Source organism: Dendrobates tinctorius, unplaced genomic scaffold, assembly GCF_039654945.1.
Source record: "Dendrobates tinctorius isolate UK_male_01 unplaced genomic scaffold, ASM3965494v1 ptg000003l, whole genome shotgun sequence".
Taxonomy (NCBI): domain Eukaryota; kingdom Metazoa; phylum Chordata; class Amphibia; order Anura; family Dendrobatidae; genus Dendrobates; species Dendrobates tinctorius.
In genome coordinates this window covers 80552266-80576882 of record NW_027361671.1, presented here as the reverse complement: position 1 = coordinate 80576882, position 24617 = coordinate 80552266, and the positions used below count along the sequence as shown (strand labels likewise).

General features: G+C 44.6%; 1 long non-coding RNA gene across 1 annotated transcript in view; it reads left to right on the top strand.

Annotated features, from left to right (window-relative positions):
* LOC141064491 (uncharacterized) overlaps positions 1-22964 on the top strand; it is a 31108-nt gene extending 8144 nt beyond the window's left edge. The window contains exon 2 of the long non-coding RNA XR_012225747.1: positions 20325-22964. This is a non-coding gene — a long non-coding RNA (uncharacterized lncRNA). The remainder of the gene's footprint in view (positions 1-20324) is intronic.
* The last annotated feature ends 1653 nt before the right edge of the window (positions 22965-24617 follow it).

Here is a 24617-nt window from a genome sequence, read left to right as displayed (position 1 = left end):
ATGTGAATTTATACTTGCTTATACCATTATTTGTCTGAAGATGTGTAACCATCAAAATTAATTTGAATATCATAAAATTATCCTTTGGAAAAATTAATTTAATAGTTTAAGATTAACACACTTGGACAGAGAAGGAAGGTCCACTATTCCCAGATGCAGCTGGTGAATACCAGGCTCTGTGCTGGTGCCTGTTTAAAAGAGCTAAAGCTGATAAGGAAAGAATAGATTTTCTTCCTAAACTATTTTCTATTTTGTTGTGCGATTGCACTTATCCACAATTAACTAAATCAAGAAATAATAATTACTATAGAAATATAGAAATATATGTTGTATAGATAATATTTCATTATGTATCTTAATATTCTAATAATTTCCTAAAGATAAAAGCTTTGGGGGTTTTTTTTTTTCTTCTCTCATGCATTCAGGATCCTGAGGTCTCACAAACGTATCACATTACTCGCTCAGCAGCTGCTCATACACTCAGTCACTGTCACTCAGACTGTGTCACATATTAACTTTAATACACGTATTTTAACCCAAATTATCCTAATTATCAATGCATTGTAAACTATTTCAATTTAGTCTCTTAATATTTCTTTGAATATTCCCCAAATACACATGACATAAATATATGTATAGCTATACTTGACATTTAGGCCTGGAAAAAAATTCCATTGCTTTGCAAAAGTTGAGACCCCCTTTAAAATTCTTTTCCTAAGGAACAGGGACATAGTATACTGGTATACTTGTATTATTAGAACAAGGTTCAAATTCCCCTGCTGTGGTTGTCATTCAAACCATGCAGTAAAAAAAACACACACCCAGAACATTTTAAAAAGCAATTGGTTATTTCCTTTTAAGGGTTAGATATATAAAATCATGCAATATTGCAACATCCTGTGTAAATAAAGGCATAAATCCTTGGAAGAGAATTTTTCTCGATTAAGTCCTGCTTTGAAATGAAAATTCTAAGGAAACATAAAAAATAAGGTTAATATCATATAATTCTAAATATTATTACTGATGTAGATTTTAATTTTCATTAAAAAATACAGTTCTACTATTTCTACTTCTACAAACACTCTATATATATATACTGTATGACTATGTATATATCCACAAACCATAAAACTACAGGATTATACTCTATAAAATAATTACATATAACTCACTAATTGTATAACACTGTTACACAATATATATATTACTTTTTCTAACCAATTCCTACACCCATACTTATTTCTCTGCAAAAAATATCCTGAAAGGTTCTTGCCATTTTAAAGCTGATAGATTCTTGGAGCAGAGTATTCAGTTTACAGGCCATGATGTCACTCACCACCTGTTTCTGTCTGTTAAATTCGGCCATCTTTGTTACAGAAAGAAAATCAGAACTCATCATTTTTCTTAATTCAATTTGTGTCTTTTCGGTGTTCTTTTGCATCATTCCATATGGTTTATAACAAACATGTGATTTTCTTTTTCTTTCTTCGTAGATTTGATTTTGGGGAAAACTCATTTTAGAAGGCTTTGCTAATACAGGCTTCTGATAAGATTTTACTCTGCCTGTCTTCCCAAAATTAGCACAATTTACTTTCCTCTCACGATTCTCGTGTTTCCTGGCAAAATCAAGAAATTGCGCACATTCAAACAAAGAATCTTTTTGTGACGCAATAACACGAGATGCAGGATTTAGAAACCAAAATTTGCTTACAAAACTCCTTATGAGGGACGGTGTTTTGACATTCTCACTCAGCATTTTGTACAAACGTTCATATATGGACATGAACGTAAAAATACATTCCTTCCGACCAATCCTTAATTTTTGAAGAATATCAATATCTGGATGATTTTCATTTGATGAACAAAAAATGAGAATTTTTAATCTGTCCTTATCAGTTAAATTCTCATGTGTCTCACCAGATAACTTTAAAGACAATCTCCTAGCAAAATTTACAGGGATCCACATTTTGAACAACTGATTCTTCTCCTCGTTAGATAAATCAAAGTTATCAGTACAACTTTCAAAGATCTCAGAGTTTCTATAAACATCTATTTTGTTGTCATAAGCAGGAATTATTTGGCATATTTTTATCAAATTCTTCCTCACGCTACTTCGGATTTGGGCCTGTGAGTCTTCTATTTTTAGTGGTACGTCTTTCCCTTGTACGTCCTCTACGTCAGTTCTGAAGTCTCCTCCTACTTCTCCATCTTGTTCCACGTCTGCAAGGTCACCTTCAATAGCTGCTACTACTTGTAACTGTTTCTCCACATTACAGTGAATCTCGGGAATATCACTATCCTCTACACAATCATTTTTAGATTTCTCTGACACAGATCTATGAAATATATCTACCATCTGTAGAATATTTTTTAATCTCTCTCTTTCTCTATTGAAAAACTTAGAATCTAACCTCTGATTCTCGAGTTCACACTCGGCATATAAACTTAACCATAAAACTTCTGAATTAGAATTGTCTACAGACTTAAATTTCAATTTACTCTGCTTAGCAAGACAATTAATGACATCCATTTCTCTTACCTTGAAATGTCTCAGCTTGTTCCCTTTGATGGACAACGCTGGGTTCCTGTCTTTACACGTCTGGCTTACGTCTGGTACTTTTGGCACTTGTAGTACTTCTCAATCTATCTGGTACTTCTTACTTCTAGGTTCTATGTGATTCTTGTAAGTAGTGGAATTCCCGATAACTTGCACATATGATTTGACGTTAGCAAAGTCCAATCCCCCGTGTGTGCAAGTTGAGGGAAATCCGCAAAAAAGTACAAAAATTCAGATCTGGCTGGCTCTCCAATGTAAAATAATGCATATCCTGTAAAATACTCAGGACTAGTTACCAGATAAAAATATAGTGGTTTATTTGCTTACTTCCATCAAAGAAAGGTTATTACAGAAAAACAGGTGAATAAAAATAGGTGAAAGAGAAATTGTCCATTAGATCATGTTCTGAGATCCCACATGGCAAAAGCAACATGTATTCTTCTTCTCTCCGAGATCCTGAATAGCAAATGGCTGCTGTGTCTCAGTTCGGCTTCTCACATCGCCGTCCAGCTGTTATGTCATGTCATCTTGCGTCTGTCTCTCATGATGGTGAGGGAAGAAGACAGCACCCTCTACAGTTAGCCATGAATTATATACGTCTCCTAAAGCACGTGGTCTCTACATATATGGAGCTGTCTTTCTACCATGAGCCAAGCTTAAAAATAGCCTATGTCATGTAAGCTAAAGCATTCTACAGAACTGGGTCTTATAAGAAATTAACGGATTATTAATATTTAACAGATACCCTCTGTGTATTGCGGGGATGTGAGTGTGGTGACACAGGGGGGTGCCTCTGTTGTCGGTTCCATAAAGAGTTCTCCGTCTTGTGGCAATAAACGTTCAGGTCCGGACCTGTGTGTGAACAACTATGTATGGGTGGCCACCAAAAACATCCAGTGGAAGTGTGTTGTTGGAGTCTGGAGTTCTCAGGTGATTGGGCCGTATCGGGTGTCGGCCATCCTCGGCCCGGAGACTTACCCCCTAATATGCCCATACACAACTCGTTCCCCAGGTCGGCGCTTTGGAGATTTGTGGTGCCTCCGGAGCATACATTGCCACTAACAGCTGCGCACGTTTGTCATAAACCTGAGAATCAGGTAGTTGCTGGGGTGAACTCTGGACCTGGGCGTCCCCACTGTAGGTGGTTTTCTGGTGAGGAGCGGTCTTGAGGGTCCAGAGACCCCTCATTGAGGGGGGTACTGTCACGATCCATGTTGGATTGTGACAGATTTAGCACATGTAAACTTTTTTTTCCTTTAAGCCTTTGGCTTAAGGTTAGTTTTGCCCCCGGTGGCTGCTGAGGTTATTACACTGTAGTTGCTTTAGTTCTGGTTTTGCCCCCGGTGGCCACTGGGGTTATTACACTGTAGTTGCTTTAGTTCTGGTTTTGCCCCCAGTGGCCGCAAGGGTTATTACACGTAAATTACCAAGCAGGTGTGATTACCCTGGCTCCTACCTATAAAGGAGTGTCAGGTGTTCTCAATCACTGTTGGTGATATTGTTCATTCCCAACCAACCTTAGAGGAGAAAGGAGCTATTAAGAGGAGTTCCTTGCAGCTCAGCGAGAGCTTTGGAGTAGCAGCTCTTCAGGTGGAAGCTGTGTCCTGTTGCCGTACTCTGTTGCTTGGAGCAATAGCAGCAGAGCAAAGCTAAGTTGTGTGTTTTCCCTGTTTTTTTGTATTTTCCGTGTGTATTAGTACAGTGGTGGGATTAGTATCTGCACCGTCCAGTTCACTAGTAAGGGATAGGTGCAGGGCGAGCTAGGGATTAAGGTATCCAGCTCAGCGACAGGTGAGGTGCCTGTATAGGGATCGTTAGGAGTGGTTAGGGACACTGCCTCAGGGGAGTGCAGGAGGTCTCCACGTCCTCGTTCCCTATTGCAGGGCCCACCATTATAACTTTCCCCGGTGTTCCCCTTGTGTGTCCTGGTGTTAGTGTTGTCCTGGGGGTTGCAGCACAGAGGACCAGTCACTCCGTGACACCTGCCTGGTGAATACGCTTGAGCACCTCCTTGAGATGCTGAAGGTGTGCCTCCCAGGTGGAACTGAAAACAGCAATGTCGTCCAGGTACGCCACGGCGTACTTCTCCAGTCCCCGAAGCAGGTGGTTGACCATCCGCTGGAAAGTGGCAGGGGTATTTTTCATGCCGAAGGGCATGACCGTGGACTCGTACAGTCCAAAAGGGGTGATAAAGGTGGATCTCTCCTGCACTGCGGGGCTCAGGGGAATCTGCCAGTATCCCCGACTCCAATCCACGGTGGATATGTACTTTGCGTTTGCCAACCGCTCAAGCAGATCCTCGATGCACTGCATTGAGCCCCCTGTAGTCCACGCAGGACCTGGTGGTCCGATCCTTTTTGGAAACGAGAACTACAGGCGAGGCCTACGTGCTCTTGGATCATTGAATCACACCCAGCTGTAACATCTCATTGATCTCTTGGCACATAACCTGCTGCACCTCCTCAGACAACACAGCCCGGAAGAGTTCCAGGGTGGCCAACAACTGCGACCGCTGGGATTCGGATAGTGAGGCACTTACCTCCATGTCCTCAATGGACCTATTGGCCTTGGCTTGGGCCAGCATGTCCAGGAAGGGGTCTTCCTCCCCGTCCTCGGGCAGGTGGCAGACCGGTAGGACGCAGGCTTCACGTTCGTGATGAGCCTTCATCATGTTGACGTGAAAGGCCTTGTGCCTACCCCGAGCGTGGTCAATCGTGACCACGTAGGTGACCGGGTTGAGCTGTTGGTGGACGACGTATGGGCCTTCCCAGGCTGCCTGAAGCTTATCCATTGGTACGGGGACCAGAACCCACACCTTTTGACCCACCTGGTAGGTCCGCTTCCGGGCGTTCTGGTCGTACCAGTGCTTCTGGTCAGCCTGAGCCTGCACCATGTTGTCATGCACCAACTGCGTCAAGGTCTGCATCTTGTCACGGTTGCGCATGACATAATCCTTAATGGACACTTCAGTGGGGTTTGGCTCCTCTTCCCAGGATTCTCTTACCAACCCAAGGAGTCCCCAGATTCGCCTGCCGTTCAGGAGCTCGAAGGGGGAGAACCCCATAGAGGCCTGCGGAACTTCTCTGTAAGCGAATAGCAGGTGTGGGAGGTACTGCTCCCAGTCGCGCCCTTGGGTCTCAGCCAGCATGCGGAGAATCTGTTTGAGGGTACCATTGAAGCGTTCACACAAACCATTGGTCTGTGGGTGATACGCACTCGATACCAGCTGTGTCACCTGCATTTTCTTACAGAGAGCCTCCATTAGGCGAGACATGAATTGGATATCTTGATCAGTAAGCATCTCCCTGGGAAATCCTACCCTTGAAAAGATGGTCACCAGTGCATCCACCACCTTATCCACCCTGGTTGAGGACAGAGCTACTGCCTCTGGGTACTGGATAGCGTAGTCTACCACTCTGAGAATATTGCTTCCACAGCTGCTGGGGATGGCGAGCGGGCCCACAATGTCTACCGCTATTCTCTGGAAAGGCTCGTCTAACACTGGCAAAGGGATCAGGGGAGCCTTAAGAGCAGGACCCGCCTTCCCCACTCTTTGACAGGTGGCACAGGAGCGGCAGTATTGGGTCATGTCTGTCCCCATCTTGGGCTAATAGAAGTGTTGAGACAGCCGGGCCTTAGTTTTGCTGATCCCGAAGTGTCCAGCGAGTGGAATCTCATGGGCAATCCGTAACAACTCAGCCCTAAATTGATAGGGGATGACCAGCTGTCTTTCCATCAACCACTCCTTTTGGGATTCTCCGGGTACTGTCTCCCGGTACAACCTTCCTTGTTCCCAGAACACCCTCTCCTTATCAGTCACAGAGGTGGGCGTTGTCAGGATCCTGCCAGCGCCGGCGTGCAGCCTCCGCTGAGCAGGGACTCACCCGCACTGTAGGGGGGCCCGGGGGCAGGTACAGCTACACAGGACCTGTGGATGCTGAAGTTTGGCAAGCAGTGAAGGACCTACGGTCATGTGACTGCAAGGGGGTGGGGCTTAGCATCCTGCTTTCAGAGATGGCAGGACACTATACAGCAATACTCAGAGTCAGGCAAAACAGAGGTCATACACAGAGATAGCAGTAAAGTACTAGGGATGAGACAGAACGGATAGTCGGGGCCAAGCAGGGGTCAAAACCAAACAGACATAGAAGGTACCAAGCAGAATCCAACAAGTAATATCCAGAGAACAGACCGAGTCGTACACCGAGTATCAAGCAACCAGAACACTGCACAATCACACTTAGGGGCCACCACACAATGCCAAGGGCGAAAGTATAACTGACGGGGGATGGGAGCCTCCTGGGGCAATAAGAAGCTTTCCCAGAACCAATGAGAGGCCACCATAATAAGTCCCAGGTGTGCAGGTAAGAGTCTGCACTGAGATCAAACCATTAACCCCAGAAGTGCCGGTCCACCAGCACTGGTATGACAGGCGTCTTGGCTAGGTCTCTCAATTTCTCCAGGCTCGCATTTGAGTGCAGAGTGGCCTGGAACTCCTGGCTGGAGGCAGCCAGAAGTGACGTCAAGGTCCCTTCCTCACTGGGACCCTCTGAAACCTGCTCTGGGTTCACCTCTGGTTGAGTCTCTCCTGTAGCGAAGGAGGGTCCAGAAGGCAGGGCGCTACCTGCGTTCCGGGCACTCTGCGGGTGACAGCGGCTACTGTTGTGAGTTCATTTTCCCCTTCATTACTGAGGCCCGAGGAACTCCCTCTTCTGGTAAAGAAAGGTAGTGAGCCTGATTATCAAACACCTGAGGCTGATGATGATGACTGGCTGAGTGGAGTTACTGACTGGATATAAGGCTGCTTATGCCCTTCTGCCCTGCGGGTGATTTCTCTGTGAGATCCTTGGAGACCAGTCTGAATTCCTGCTCCTCTAAAGCTAAGTTTGCTGCTCGGCCTTTTGCATTTGTGCTTTGACTTTGTTTTGCTTTGTTTTTCTGGATTTCTGCCATTCCCTGCTGGGGTGTGCTGAATTCCTTTAGCTCTGTCTTCTGAAAATACCTGAGTGCTGTTTTAGTTTTTGAAGCCTAGCTGCTTCAGGGCCTTTTGTCATATCAGCTTGTTGGCTTATGTCTTTGATAGGGTTTTGGCAGATTGCAGACAGCAGCCTTCCTGTCCTTTCCTATCTAGGTAGTTTTGGGCCCCGTCTTTGCTTAGTCTATCTTTCTGTCTGTGTTAGTATTTTCATCTTGCTTCACCGTCATTATATGTTGGGGGCTGCCTATTGCTTTGGGGTCTGCTCTGGGGCAGTTTAGATTTCCCCTTTCTTTCTTTAGGCCTATGTAATTCTCCGGCTGTGATCGAGGGGTCTAGGGCATCGTAGGAACCCCCCATGGATACTGCTAGTTGTGTTGATAGGTTCAGGGGTCTGCAATCTGATAGTTGCCAACTTCTCTGGTTTTCTGGACTTAGCTTGTATTTGTGCTTTTGCCTCCTACGGTGACTCATTCATAACAGGCTATGTATGCTGTCTCCCCGGGGATTTCTATTGACCCATCAGCCGGCGCTGCTATGGGCGCTACCTCCCCATCCACCCCCAACATTTCAGGAGCAGTGCTACTTATGCGCCAGTTACCTTCCTCAGTGGCACTGGTCAGTGGCATGGCATCACCTTCCTCATGGTTCTCATGCACCTCCCCATTTCCTGTAGCACCGACGCTTGCATCTGCTAGGGGATCCTCAGCCGTCTCAATCCGCAGAGCGACGGGGCTGAGCACTCTAGTACCTGTGGACACATGAACCTTCTCAGAAAAATGGTTATTAAGTTCAGTTGGCACAGATGCATCATTCCTAGGGAAAGAATGGTTATCAGGTTCAGTTGGCACATTTACATCACTCTCGTCATCATTCCTAGAGAAAGAATGGTTATTAGAGGCATCGTTATTCAATAAAGCACTGGCAGGTAACACATTCAGTTTCCCATCATCATCATGGTTAACGTTACCCTTATTATCAGATTGGGGAGGGGTGTCAGGGACATAGTATGCAACCATCCTCCCCAAATCAGACCCCAATAAAACATCAATGGGCAGGCTTTTGGACACCTCCACTTCCCTCACCCCGTTCCCAGCACCCCAATCAAGAAAAACCCAGGCCATTGGCAAGGGACAGCGGGTGCCCCCAATCCCGGTGACAGGGTTTTCCCCTCAATCATCTCTTCACGGGTCGCCGTGTCGGATGAGGGTTCATTCAGCCCCGGTGTCCTTGAGGCCTCTAGCGAGACTGGTCCCCATACGGACGTGCTGCACGTTGTCATCAATAAGCCCAACCACACCACCCACCAAAAGAACAGAGGCGTTGGGCCCGGAGGCCTTGGCTGGGGGGTTCTTCTGCCTCTCTTGACAGGTGGCAGTGAGATGACCAGTCTGATTGCAGGAAAAACACCTGCGAGTGTCTGAGGTAGACCTGGGGTTGGCAAAAGAAACAGGACCTCCAGAGGGATGGCTGGCAGGGGCACTGGGGTTGGTTGCAGTCTTACCCCCTCTCCAATCGGGCGGTGACTGGCTTCCGGGTCTCCGGTTTCCGGTTGGCCTCATAGGTGTCGGCGATCTGCGCTGTTTTGTTCGCATCCGTTGGCTTCCGGTCCAGTATGAACTGTCTAACCTCAGCTGGGCAAAGATGTAAGAACTGGTCTTTGATCATCAGGTCTCTCAGCAGTTCAAAGGTGGTCACTGACAGTCCGTGGATCCACTGGTCAAAGTGGGTCCTGAGTCCTTGCACAACATCGGTATAGCAGTCATGTGCGCCACGTTGGAGGTTCCGGAACTTCTTGCGGTACACCTCAGGGGTTAGCCGGTATTTGGCGATCAGGGCCTGCTTGATGGCGTTATAGTCATCATCTTGTTCTGATGGGAGAGAAGTAAATGCCTCCAGAGCTTTGCCCTTTAGCCCTGGGGTCAAGTACCTGGCCCATTGTTCCATAGGCAGCTGGTACTGTTGGCACGCTTTCTCAAAGGACTGTAGAAAAGTGTCCAAGTCCCTGTCCTCTTCCATCACGGGGAAATGCTCTGGCCGGGGTTTACTCCGAGCGCTGTTGGGCTCGCAGCTCCGGGCTGTGAAGAGTATTCCCCCTGCCGGAGCACCTCCAGTTCTTTGTCTCTCTGGGCTTGGGCCTCCCTCTGGTCGGCCTCTCACTGGGCTTGGCGTTCTGCTCTCTCAGCCTCTCATTCGGCTCTCTGGGCTTCTTGCTCGGCTCTCTGGGCCTCTGCTTGGCGCTCAGCTCTCTCTTGAGCTTCCATGATCAGCTGTAGGCGCCTGTCCATATCGTCGGCGGAGATCTGTTGCAGGGCCATTTGCAGATGGCGGTCCACGACTTCCTGGCTGCCGGTCAGGCCGGCCTCCACCAGCTAGACCTCTGCAGTGGCACCATTGGCACTGGTGCTGCCTGCTGCACCCTGGCTCTCATCCTATTGCACTAGAGCCACGACCAACTGGGCTTTGGTCTTGTCAGCGGCGTCAATCTGGTTTGCCCTTAAGGGCATCCTTGTTAAGCTGCTTATAATGAGATTCTCCCCACGTAGCCATGGTTGCCAAATAAAAGATAGGATATAAAAACAAAGATTAGGGATGGGGTAATCGCAAGTACACACAATTGTCTCAGGACTAATAAACACTGAGTTTCGGTCTCCAAAACTTTTGCTGCAGGGTCCTCGGAAGAACCGTGCAAGTCTTTCGTGAGAAAAATGATTGCTCAAACAAGACCACTATGCTCTGTGATCCCACCGCTCTGCCACCAATATGTCAAGTTCAGGGGGTGTGACCTTTGGCCGCACACGGCTATCACAGGGGGCTTATCTTAGGCATCCCATCGCTGGCACCATGTGATAAAAAACAGCAAGCTAGTCTTGCCCTAACAATTTACCGCAGGGGGGTTTATTTTAGTTATCCCACCACTGCCACAATATGTTACAAGCTGTTGGGATTTATGGATATCCCACTTTCCAGTTCCACTTTGGAACTTGAAGCTCTCCGGTGCCCCCCTTACCCTCACGTCAGTCAGGGAACTACACCTAGAATAATTAGTCGCCGGACGGGCTACTTGTTGTGCACTGGCTGTTAGGCTGCTGCAGTGAGGGAATTATAAATGCTTTGGCCACAGCCACACAATCAGCTTATAAAACCCGCTCAGTCACTGCCCGTGCTACCCACCTAGCCAGAACACACTTCGCTGCCACCAGCTTCAGATTTCTCTTATTAATATTTCACATTAATAGAGGGGTTCAAAGCTAACCCAAATTAGTAGCGTAATTAGCTTATAGGCACTTGAATTCGTCACAGAGCAAGGAGACAGAACTAATACACTTTATAGTTTATTCCCAAAAGATGGACAGTGTTTACAGAAGATAAAAAAGGTTTTACAATATGAGACAATAACACTATGTACAATGCAACTACAAATAAAAGGGATTTGAAAAAGAAAGATAAACTTACATATTGCTTAGATCATTTCGGGCAGAACCATGCCGGGAGGAGGAGCCAAACGTCGCCATTCATTTGAGATCTTATTGCCATGGCATCCCAGGCTAGAATGAGGGAGGGGTAGGGGAAAATACCTTATACCTTTGGCCTTGTGACATCACTAAAGGGGCTGGCTCGTGACAGTCTTCCCCTTTCTCAAAGTACAGATTTGGGTTCTGAAAACTTATAACCATCATATCTGGGCTTGAGAACCTAGCAGAACATCAGCAGAACCGTCATTCATCTTATATTGAAATTAGCTTTGTAATGACATCAAACACTAGCTGTCTATTCCGCTCTGTTCAGGAGATATCCATTTCTCTGGTTCTGTTGGTGTTAGAATTTAGCAAGAACCACTGTAGTGAAGCCCGATCGGAGCACGTCCCAATATGTCATTTTCATATTTCTATTATAATCTGGCGGCGTTCTATGACCAAGTGATTGGATTTTCATTATTGTCTATGAGAGCAGCTTAGCACATTTTGGAGACAAAGAGCCCCCTGCTGTGAGGCGGGAAGCCAGTCCCTGGTAATTCAGGTTAGACTGAATGTGTGTGTGCAGGCTGAGGGGGGGGAGGAGCTCACGCTGGAGTCTCACATTACAGTCAGGCAGAGGGAGAATACAAAGCTGCAATGTGTGACAAGGGGAAAAGAAAGGGGGGGTCGCCTATCTCTGGGCAGATATGCATCCTTCTAGAAAGTGTAGAGAATGGAAGATTCTGGAATGTTCCGGAGAAATCATACATGATATTTTACATTCTCGTTACAAAGGCCATTCTTGTGCAGGCACCTCTGAAAAGTAGAACAATGTACCACAAACTTTCTAAAGGTCTTTTGCCATCAAGCGGGGGGTTCTAATTTACCTCTCTAGCAATCCTACAAGCAGCTCTTTCTGAAATTTTGCTTGTTCTTCCAGATCTTATCTTGACTTTCACTGTTCCTGTTAACTGCCATTTCTTAATTACTTTTCGAACTGAGGTAATGAACTACTGGAGAATGCTTCATATAGACTTTTGCTTAGTGGGCCTCTACCATTTTCAGAGTGCTAGGCAGCTGCTTAGAAGAACCCATGGATACTGTTTTTGGTTTTTTTTTCACAACTTTGGAGGAGGCTGGGTTTTATAAGCTGGAAAATTTGTATTACCTTGTCTTTTCTAGTCACAATAGTGAACAAGCCATAACCCTAAGGCTGTGTTCACACACAGCTTTTTTTTCTCATTTTTCCCGCGGATTTACCAAAAAATCCGCTTAAAAAACGCTTAAAAGAAGCTTCCCATTCATTTTAATGCATTTTGCACTTTTTTGTGCATAGTGATGCTTTTTTTACCGCGAAAAAAACGCTTTGCAGTAAAAAACACAGCATGCTCATTAATTTCGCGGTAAATCCCGCATTTCTGGCTATTTTCTATGTGTCTGGGGACACGCGGAAAAAAACGCATTAAAAAACGCGTTTTCTGGGAAGGAGTCCTGTTTTTATGCAGAAATTTTCTGCATACGTGTGCACATAGCCTAACAGTCTAATTAAGATCTAAAACCTTGGTCAAAGTTATCTGAGCACACACATCTCCAAGGGTGGCCAAACTTTATCATCTACCCATTTTCCTTTTTAAAAAACAATAAAAAACAAATCTGAACTGAGAAAAGTAAGTTAATGTGTATGCACAATGTAAGTGCATATTAACACATGACCATTAACCAGAGAAAAACAAAAAGCAAAAAACACAAATGTCCTGAACTAAAAAGTAAAAAATATACTGCAAATAATGCATAAAGGTAATAATCATAATAATAAGGGTATTTAGTAAACATAATTTTGATCAAAATAATGTACAAGCCATCCCGCCACGTCACGGCAACCCTTGTGGGACAGTTCCTACTCTAGTATTTAAAACCTTTTCACTTGCCAAGTGACGTGAATGTGAATAAGGATCGAGCGGCTGAACCACTAGTAACAGCTTAGGCCAGACTGGATGGCTTTCCCAGCTCAGAAAGAGGGCGGTCACACCCATATATGCACTGAATGCACAATGAAATGAATAAAAAACAAATCTGAACTGAGAAAAGTAAGTTAATGTGTATGCACAATGTAAGTGCATATTAATACATGACCATTAACCAGAGAAAAACAAAAAGCAAAAAACACAAATGTCCTGAACTAAAAAGTAAAAAATATACTGCAAATAATGCATAAAGGTAATAATCATAATAATAAGGGTATTTAGTAAACATAATTTTGATCAAAATAATGTACAAGCCATCCCGCCACGTCACGGCAACCCTTGTGGGACAGTCCCTACTCTAGTATTTAAAACCTTTTCACTTGCCAAGTGACGTGAATGTGAATAAGGATCGAGCGGCTGAACCACTAGTAACAGCTTAGGCCAGACTGGATGGCTTTCCCAGCTCAGAAAGAGGGCGGTCACACCCATATATGCACTAAATGCACAATGAAATTAATAAAAACCAAATCTGAACTGAGAAAAGTAAGTTAATGTGTATGCACAATGTAAGTGCATGTTAGCACATGACCATTAACCAGAGAAAAACAAAAAGCAAAAAACACAAATGTCCTGAACTAAAAAGTAAAAAATATACTGCAAATAATGCATAAAGGTAATAATCATAATAATAAGGGTATTTAGTAAACATAATTTTGATCAAAATAATGTACAAGCCATCCCGCCACGTCACGGCAACCCTTGTGGGACAGTCCCTACTCTAGTATTTAAAACCTTTTCACTTGCCAAGTGACATGAATGTGAATAAGGATCGAGCGGCTGAACCACTAGTAACAGCTTAGGCCAGACTGGATGGCTTTCCCAGCTCAGAAAGAGGGCGGTCACACCCATATATGCACTGAATGCACAATGAAATGAATAAAAAACAAATCTGAACTGAGAAAAGTAAGTTAACCCTTTCGCGCCTGAGCCTGTTTTTGCCTTCGTGACCAGGCCAATTTTTTCAATTCTGACCAGTGTCACTTTATGAGGCCTTAACTCTAGAATGCTTCAACGGATCCTGCTGATTCTGACATTGTTTTCTCATGACATATTGTACTTCAGGATAGTGGTAAAATTTCTTAGATATGAACTGCGCTTATATGTTAAAAAAATCGAAATTTGGCAAAAATTTTGAAAATTTTGCAATTTTCAAACTTTTAATTTTTATGCCCTTAAAGCAGAGAGTGATATCGCACAAAATAGTTAATAAATAACATTTCCCACATGTCTACTTTACATCTGCACAATTTTGGAAACATAATTTTTTTTTTTTAGGAAGTTATAAGGGTTAAAAGTTGACCAGCGATTTCTCATTTTTACAACAAAATTTACAACACCATTTTTTTTAGGGACCACCTCACATTTGAAGTGAGTTTGGGGGGTCAATATGACAGAAAATACCCAAAAGTGACACCATTCTAAAAACTGCACCTCTCAATGTACTCAAAACCACATTCAAGAAGTTTATTAACCCTTCAGGTGCTTCACATGAATGAATGGAATGTGGAAGGAAAAAATAAACATTTAACTTTTTTTCACAAACATTTTACTTCAGAACCATTTTTTTTATTTTCACAAGTGTAAAAACAGAAAATGAACCACAAAATTTTTTGTGCAATTTCTCCCAAATACGCCGATACCCCGTATGTGGGGCTAAACCACTGTTTGAGCACACGGCAGAGCTCAGAAAGGAAGGAGTGCCGTTTGACATTTTCAATGCAGAATTGGCTGGAATTGAGATAGGACGCCATGTCGCATTTGGAGAGCCCCTAATGTGCCTAAACAGTGGAAACCCCCACAAGTGACCCCATTTTGGAAACTAGACCCCTTAAAGAACTTATCTAGATGTGTCGTGAGCACTTTGAACCCCCAAGTGCTTCACAGAAGTTTATAACGTAGAGCCATGAAAATAAAAAATCAGTTTTGTTCCACAAACATGATCTTTTAGCCCCGAATTTTTTATTTTCACAAGGGTAACAGGAGAAATTGGACCCCAAAAGCTGTCCAATTTGTCCTGAGTACACTGGTACCCCATATGTGGAAGAAAACTACTGTTTGGGCACACGGGGGGGCTCGGAAGGGAAGTAGTGACGTTTTGGAATGCAGACTTTGATGGAATGGTCTGCGGGTGTCATGTCGCGTTTGCAGAGCCCCTGATGTGCCTAAACAGTGGAAATCCTCCACAAGTGACCCCTTTTTGGAAACTAGACCCCCCAAGGAACTTATCTAGATGTGTGGTGAGCACTTTGAACCCCCAAGTGTTTCACTAAAGTTTATAATGTAGAGCCGTGAAAATAAAAAAATCATTTTTTTTCCACAAAAATGATCTTTTAGCTCCCAATTTTTATTTTCACAAGGGTAACAGGAGAAATTGGACCCTAAGAGTTGTCCAATTTGTCCTGAGTACGCTGGTACCCCACATGTGGGGGGGGACCACTGTTTGGGCACACGGTGGGGCTCGGAAGGGAAGTAGTGACGTTCTGGAATGCAGACTTTGATGGAATGGTCTGCGGGCGTCATATTGCATTTACAGAGCCCCTGATGTACCTAAACAGTGGAAACCCCCAATTCGAATTCCAACCCTAACCCCAACACAACCCTAGCCCTAACCCTAGCCCTAACCCTAGCCCTAACCCTAGCCCTAACCCTAGCCCTAGCCTGCCTACCTGCTTTTTTTTTCTTTACTTTTTTTTTTATTTTTGTGTTTTTTATTTTTTGTATTTTTGACTCATAGTAACGCCACTTCTCCTCTGATCTCACACTGGCAGATGATCAGAGGAGAAGCAGCGTTACTATGTGACAAGATCGCTGCCCAGCACATAGTAATGCCACTTCTCCTCTGATCTCACACTGACAGATGAGCAGAGGTGAAGCAGCGTTACTGTGTGACAAGATCGCTGCCTGACACAGCTGTGCCAGGCAGCGATCAGCTGTGCCAGGCAGCGATCAGCTGTGCCAGGCAGCGATCTAGTCACACTGTAACGCTGCTTCACCTCTGCTCATCTGTCAGCATGAGCTCATAGGAGAAGTCGCATTATAATGAGGGAGATCGCCGGGAAACAAGCAGCTTTCCCAGCGAGCTCTCTCATTGGCTGCTGTGACGCGACGTCATCAGGACCTGAACCAATCAGGTCTCGATGACGTTGGGGGTCCCAGCATGCATTGTGCACCGGGATCCCCGCATTATAAGGTATGAGGGGGTCCCGGGGGGCACAAAACCGCCGACAGTAGATAAACGTCGGCGCTGCACAAAGCCCAGCAAGCGCCAACGTTTATCTACTGTGGGCGGTCGCGAAGAGGTTAATGTGTATGCACAATGTAAGTGCATATTAACACATGACCATTAACCAGAGAAAAACAAAAAGCAAAAATCACAAATGTCCTGAACTAAAAAGTAAAAAATATACTGCAAATAATGCATAAAGGTAATAATCATAATAATAAGGGTATTTAGTAAACATAATTTTGATCAAAATAATGTACAAGCCATCCCGCCACGTCACGGCAACCCTTGTGGGACAGTCCCTACTCTAGTATTTATACCCATTTTCCTTTTTGTAATTTTTAAAATGTAAAAGATGATAATATATACTATATTTTGTGGCTTATAAGACTCATCGGATTATAAGATGCACCCCAAATTTTGAAGAGAAAAATAAGAAAAAAAACTTTATTAATAAAATGGTGGTGCTTCTTATTGCTTACCCGGGGTAGAGGCTGTGGTGAAGCAGGATCCCAGGGTCGCTGCTGGTGGAGGCAGGAGTGGGGCGATGCTGCGGACTCCAGACTGGAAGGAAGAGGTTTGGAGGTGCGCCGCTGCGGATGCTCAGTTCCGGGGGCTCCGCCGACATTTTGTGAAAGCACGCAGCCCCTCGCTTCCACGGTTTACATTGCAGTGAACTGAGAGAAAATGGCCACCGTGGGCGGCGCCGATATCTTGTCTCCTGAGATCTTGCTGAGATCTGTGCATGCCCTGCCATCCATTTTCCCACCGCAATGTAAACCAGGGAAGTGCGGGAGCTCCGGGCTTTCACAAAATGTCGGTGGAGCCCCCACACCACTGAACACCCGCAGCGTTACACTTCCAGACACCCCTTCCTCCCAGCCTGTGACCCGCGCCACAATTGCCTCCGCCAGCAGCGACCCTGGGACCCCGCTCCACCGCAGCCGGTAAGGTACATTCGAATTATAAGACGGGACTCATATGAGGTTGCTACATCACACGAGCCATGTGCCCAATCAGCACTGGTGTCACTATCCCTGACTTTGGATGTATTGAACATCAACAGGAAATCAGAACTGCGGCTGCTCTCTGACTTCCTCTTGATGTTTGATTTATATGAAGGCGGTGACAGTGACGCCAACACTGATTGGGCACAGGGCTCGTGTGACGTCACAGGGGTGAGTGTTTATAGGTTTTAAATGTTGGGAGATCTGTCAGTGAAATTTCTGAATGATTTTATCAACATAGTTTTGAACAGGGGAACTTTGCAACGTAGATGATACCTGTTGTGTATTCGCTTTCTGGCCTACCTCTGGTTACTGCTGAAGGTGGTGAAGCTGGTCAGGTTGACGGAGGGATTGCGAGTTCTCTTTATGGGCTCCCTCTGGTGGTTACTGGAGGTAATGGTGCTGATCTGATTAACAGAGGCTTGCCACCTGATAATGAGGACGACGATTGGAGATCTGGGGTTTCAGACAGGATTTAAGACAGCCGACTCCCTCTATCCCTGCTGGTGATTTTTTTCCTGCCTCCTGAGGTCTTAGCTTCCAGCTCAGTCCCTGCATGCTCAGCTAAGTGTTCTTTTGCTATTCTGTTCACATTTGATCTGGTTTTGTCTATTTCAGTTTTGTGTGGGTCAGCTCCGACTGGGGCTGTGCTGAATCAGCATCCATATGTTACTGCTTGTGCCAGTTTGTTTTTGTCCCTTATTAGATTGGCCTCTTTTTGCTCTGCTTTCAGAATATACCAGAGTGCTGATATAGTGGACGAAGTCGTGCAACTTCAGTATTTTGCATCAGACGTGTTGGACCTTTTGCAGGGTTTTTTGCGTGATTGCAGACGGTGTCTTTCCTGTCCTGTCTAGTCAGTGTGGGCCCCATCTTTTGCTCTGTCTATTTTCCTGCCTGTGTTTGTGTTTTCATCTTGTCTCACCGACAATATATGTTTGGGGGCTATCTATTCCTTTGGGGTCTGCTCTGGGGCAGTTTAGATTTCCCCTTTCTTGCTTTAGGCTTAGTTAGCTCTCCGGCTGTGCCGAGGCGTCTAGGATCATCGTAGGCTTTCTCCACGGCTACTGCTAGTTGTGTGGATAGGATCAGGGGTCTGCAATCCGCTTAGTTACCAACCTCTCTGGTTTTCTGTGGCTTAGCTTGGGCTTGCTCTCCTCCTCGGTGACCCAATCATAACAGATACCCTTACTTTTGCAAATGATAAACTCAAGGACAGTATAACAGTATCCGTCTGCAGGGTTAAAAAAATTGTAAACTGCAGCAAATCTTAACAGCAAGAGCAATCCCCACATGCAAAGGAACCCCTTAAAGTTATTGTCAGATCACAAAACAGTGATCCCTATGAGATGATGCTAAATGACTATGAGTAAGTAAGGCATAGGGGATGGGGTTAGAACAGTTAATGTAAGAAAGAATAGAGGTACAGAGAGATACATAAAGTGCATGTATACTAATGCCAGAAGCCTCACCAACAAAATGGAGGAATTAGAATTAATTTTGTTGGAACATAATTATGACATGGTGGGGATATCTGAGACATGGCTGGATGAGAGCCATGACTGGGCGGTTAATTTACAGGGCTATAGTCTGTTCAGAAATGACCGTACAAATAAGCGAGGGGGAGGTGTGTGTTTATATGTAAAATCATCCTTAAAACCCATCCTTCGTGATAATATATATGAATCTAATGAAAACATAGAGTCCTTGTGGGTGGAGATAAGGGGAGGGGGGAAAAATAATAAATTATTGATAGGAGTTTGTTATAAGTCTCCAAAAATAACGGAAGCAACAGAGAATATCCTCATAAAGCAAATAGATAAAGCAGTGACTCAAGGAGAAGTCATTATTATGGGGGACTTCAACTACCCTGAAATACATTGGGAAACCGAAACCTGCAGTTCCAGCAAAGGTAATGGGTTTTTGATAACCATGAGAGACAATTACTTTTCACAACTGGTTGAGGACCCAAAAAGATGGGGGACACTGCTAGACCTAATATTAACCAACAGGCCAGACCGCATATCAAATATAAGGGTTGGGGGTCACTTGAGTAATAGTGATCACAAAATAATAAGTTTTCATGTATCCTTTAATAAGATGTGTAGCAAAGGGGTTACAAGGACACTAAACGTCAGGAAGGCAAATTTCCAACGGATGAGAGATGATCTTGGTGCAATTAACTGGGACGATATCCTGAGACATAAAAATACACAAAGAAAATGGGAAACATTTATTAGCATCCTGAATAGGACCTGTGCACAATATATACCGTATGGGAATAAACATGCTAGAAATAGGAGGAGACCACTATGGTTAAATAGAGCTGTAAGGGGTGCAATAAGTGACAAAAAGAAAGCATTTAGAGAAATAAAGCAAGTAGGTAGTGATGAGGCATCAAATAAATACAGAAGATTAACCCCTTAGTGACAGAGCCAAATTTTAAAAATCTAACCAGTGTCAGTTTATGTGGTAATAACTTTGGAACGCTTTGACAAAATCCAGTGATTTTGAGATTGTTTTTCGTGACACATTATACTTTATGATCATGGTAAATTTAGGTTCACATGTTTTGTGTTTATTTATAAAAATATCAGAAATTTGACAAATATGTAAAAAAATTTGCAATTTTCAAACTTTGAATGATTATCCCTTTAATTCAGATAGTCATACCATAGCAAAACTTTAATAAATAATATTTCCCACATGTCTGCTCTACATCAGCACAATTTGAAAAATGTTATTTTATTTTGTTAGCATTTTAGGAGGTTGAAACATTTTTTCAAGGAAATTTACAAAATAATTTTTTTAGGGACCTCACCAGGTTTGAAGTAACTTTTGAGGTCGTATATATTGGAAAAATCCCAAAAGTGATAGCATTTTAAAAACAGCACCCCTTGACTTATTGAAAACTGCTGTCAGGTATAGGGGTTGGACAAAATAATGGAAACACCTAACGTTTTGGCATCATAATCTTCGAACATGTTATAAACATGCGAACCGTGACATATGGTAATGTTTTGTAGTTGATTATTTGTGTTATGTGATATGTGTATCTAAATTAACTGTTTGTTTTACAGAATTGTAAGAACATTGATAAGAACCTGATACCAATGGCTGACCTCTCGGATTTTCAAAGAGGCCAAATTGTTGGTGCTCGTATGGCAGGCGCTAGTGTACAAGAAAGTACCCGAATGCTTGGCGTGTCAAGAGGTACTGTCTCCAAAGTAATGACTGCGTTTGAAAGAGAAGGAAAAATGTCCGCAGCAAAGCACAGGTCCGTCCGAAAGTCGAAGTTGACTTAGAGAGACCGTCGGACTCTAAATCGAATTGTGAGAGAGGATCGCAAGACCACGGCGCTGAAAATCACTGCTGAGCTCAATGAACGCCTACAGAACCCAGTTTCCACGAAAACTGTTCAACGGGAGCTGCACAAATCTGGATTCCACGGAAGAGCTGCAATTAGAAAACCGCTGCTCTCAATGACAAATGTTTCCAAGCATTTAGAGTGGTGTAGAAACCTCCAGAATTGGTCCGTCGAGCAGTGGAAACATGTGATATTCTCAGACGAATCATCGTTTACCCTATTTCCGACCTCCGGCCGAGTGTACGTTTGGAGACAGCCGAAAGAAGCATTCCATCCAGACTGCCTTCTCCCAACTGTAAAACATGGTCAAGGTACTGTGATGATCTGGGGTGCTATTTCGTGGAGATCCATCGGGCCAATGATACCCCTTCATGGAAGAATTAACAGCCGAGATTATTTAGGCATTTTGGGCGACCAAGTGCATCCTATGGTTCAAGCACTGTTCCCGGAGGGGAACGCCATCTTTCAGGATGATAATGCACCAATTCATACAGCTAGAATCGTTAAAGCATGGCATGAGGAACATTCTAATGAAGTTGAGCATCTCATCTGGCCCCCACAATCCCCAGACCTCAACATTATTGAGCATTTATGGTCGATTGAACAAGGTTTTTTTTTTTTTTTTTTTTTTTTAGAAGTCTGGGGTCTGACCCTCCCTCCCTCTTGAAAGACATCATATTCACCCCCTCCAGCGGTGCCTGCAGCTCCGATGGTCTTCGGCGCCAGTATCTTCCTGTGTGAGCGGTCACGTGGTACCGCTCATTACAGTAATGAATATGGATGCAACTCCACTCCCATAGGCGCGGCGCCCATATTCATTACCTTAATGAGCGGTACCCCGTGACCGCTCACACAGGAACAAGATACCGGCACCTGGATGTACACATACATGCAGGGACCGTGCGAGGACTCTGGTAAGCCCAGCCATGCATGCAAGGGGGTGGGAGGATGAGAATGAGCCCAGTGGAGGGGATGAGCCCAGTGGGGGGTTGGGGAGGATGAGAATGAGCCCAGCGGGGGGGATGAGAATGAACCCAGCCATGCATACAAGGGGGTGATGAGCCCAGCCATGCATACAAGGAGGTGATGAGCCCAGCCATGCATGCAAGGGGGTGATGAGCTCAGCCATGCATACAAGGGGGGATGAGCCCAGCCATGCATACAAGGGGGGGATGAGCCCAGCCATGCATATAAAGGGAGGATGAGCCCAGCCATGCATACAAGGGATGAGCTCAGCCATGCATACAAGGGAGATGAGCCCAGCCATGCATACAAGGGGGAGATGAGCCCAGCCATACATATAAAGGGGGGATGAGCCCAGCCATGCATACAAGGGATGAGCTCAGCCATGCATACAAGGGAGATGAGCCCAGCCATGCATACAAGGGGGGATGAGCTCAGCCATGCATACAAGGGGGAGATGAGCCCAGCCATGCATACAAGGGGGAGATGAGCCCAGCCATACATATAAAGGGGGGATGAGCCCAGCCATGCATACAAGGGAAGAGCTCAGCCATGCATACAAGGGAGATGAGCCCAGCCATGCATACAAGGGGGGATGAGCCCAGCCATGCATACAAGGGGGAGATGAGCCCAGCCATGCATACAAGGGAGAGATGAGTACAGCCATGCATACAAGGGAGGGATCAGCCTAGCCATGCATACATGGGGGAGATGAGCCCAGCTATGCATACAAGGGGGAGATGAGCCCAGCTATGCATACAAGGGGATGAGCCCAGCCATGCATACAAGGGGGATGAGCCCAGCCATGCATACAAGGGGGAGATGAGCCCAGCCATGCATACAAGGGAGAGATGAGTACAGCCATGCATACAAGGTCGGGGATGAGCCCAGCCATGCATACAAGGGGAGATGAGCCCAGCCATGCTTACAAGGGGGAGATGAGTACAGCCATGCATACAAGGGGGAGATGAGTACAGCCATGCATACGAAGGGGTAAATAGCCCAGTCATGCATACAAGAGGGGTGAGCCCAGCCATGCATGCGAGAGGGTAAAGAGCCCAGTCATGCATATAAGGGGGGGATGAGCCCAGCCATGCATACAAGGAGGGATAAGCCCAGCCATGCATACAAGGAGGGATAAGCCCAGCCATGCATACAAGGGGGGGATGAGCCCAGCCATGCATACAAAGAGGGGACCGGAGTGTGCAGCTGCATGTATTTCTATGCAGCTGAGCGCTCCGGTTCGAGTGCCGGCGGCAGTGCCGGGTATTGAGGTGCGAGACTCGTGTGAGTTTGTCGCAAGTGTGACTCCGGCCTAACGCAGGTTTTATGTGTGTGTCTTTATTGAACTCTCTATGTACCATTTTATTATAAATATTACTAAACATCGGCCTTTGTTTTGTCTTTGTATTAGATATCTATAGATATATCGATAGATGATAGATCTATCTATTATCTATCTATCTGTATGTAAACATTATTCTTCAATGGAGTATGTAAATGAAGAGGTTGAGCAAGAAATGACAACACAATTCTTTTTTTTTTTGGGGGGGGTAAAAGATCTTTATTTAGCCTACAAAAATGCATACAAATCCGCATGAAAAAATGCTTGAAAATCTGCATCAAAAACGCACAGATTTTTACCTGCATTTTCTGCTAAGAGATGCAGATTCTGTGCAGAAAATTTTGCAGACAAATCAGCAACGTGTGCATATACCCTATGGCTGTGTTTCCACATTCAGGAAACACTGCAGAGAGGACACAGCTCCGTCCAAAGCTTTTCCGGCTTTTGTACGCTTTTGTGACTCTGCATGTGCTCATTGAATCGTGAAATCACCGCATCCTATTCATAAAACTGTGTTATTTATCTTGCATAGACTGAGCGTCTCTGCGAGATAAATAGACATGCTGTGGTCTAGAAAGATGCGCCACATGTGCGTATACGCAGGCCTGCCACCTGCGTGGATCAACATGTTAGGGCAAATTAGGAGAGGTTGAACTAGATTGACTCAAAGTCTTCCTTCAACCTTAATAACTGTGTTACTATATAGTGGAGACGGGATTTCATAAAATCCCCTCCACTATGCTATAATATCTGGACGCTTTGGATTGGACGCTGCGGCTGTATGTAGCGTCCAACCCGCAGCGTTTCCTGAACGTGGAAACATACCCTAACTATATCTCTGCCTCTGGACATGATATAGTATAGACTTGCCTGGAGTACACACAGCAGCAGCACTGCACTGCCAATGTTTGGTTCCAGATAGAGTGGAGGTGTATAAATATATCTCTGCCTCTGGTCTGGACATTATATAGTATAGATTTGCCTGGATTGTACATTATATAATATAAATCTACTACATGAGCATTATATATTATAGATAACTCTGGACATTATACATTATAAATGTCACTGGACATTATATATGATAGATTGTATATAATATATTACAGATAATTCTGGACATTTCATACTATAGGTCTCCTTGTACATTATATATTATAGAGATCTGTAATATATAATGTCAAAGTAGATCTATAATAAATAATATACAGGGAGATCTATAATATAAAATGTCCAGATTTATCTATAATATATAATGTATATGGATATCTATAATATACATTAATAATATATTTAACATTGCAATATATAAGATAATTTTTTACATTTATTTGTATATCCATCCTTGAAAAACACTTAGGCCGGAGTCACACTGGCGAGGAATACGGGTGCGTGAGAGGCGCAAAAAGCACGCATTAGACACGGACCAATGATTCTCTATGGGGTCCCTCGCACCAGGCGTATATTTCTCCTCCGTATCCTCCGCTCCGTGCCACTCGCAGCATGCTGCGATTGTCAGCGTACTACGCCCGTAGTACGCCAATGCAAGTCTATGGGTGCGCAAAAAATACGGATTACACACGGAGCACACATGTGACCTGCGAGAAATACGCACCCGGTGTCTTTTAGCAAAGCCGGCAATTCAGTGCGCTATACAGTAAACTCACACTGACAGTTTTAATAAAGAAATGAAAGAAT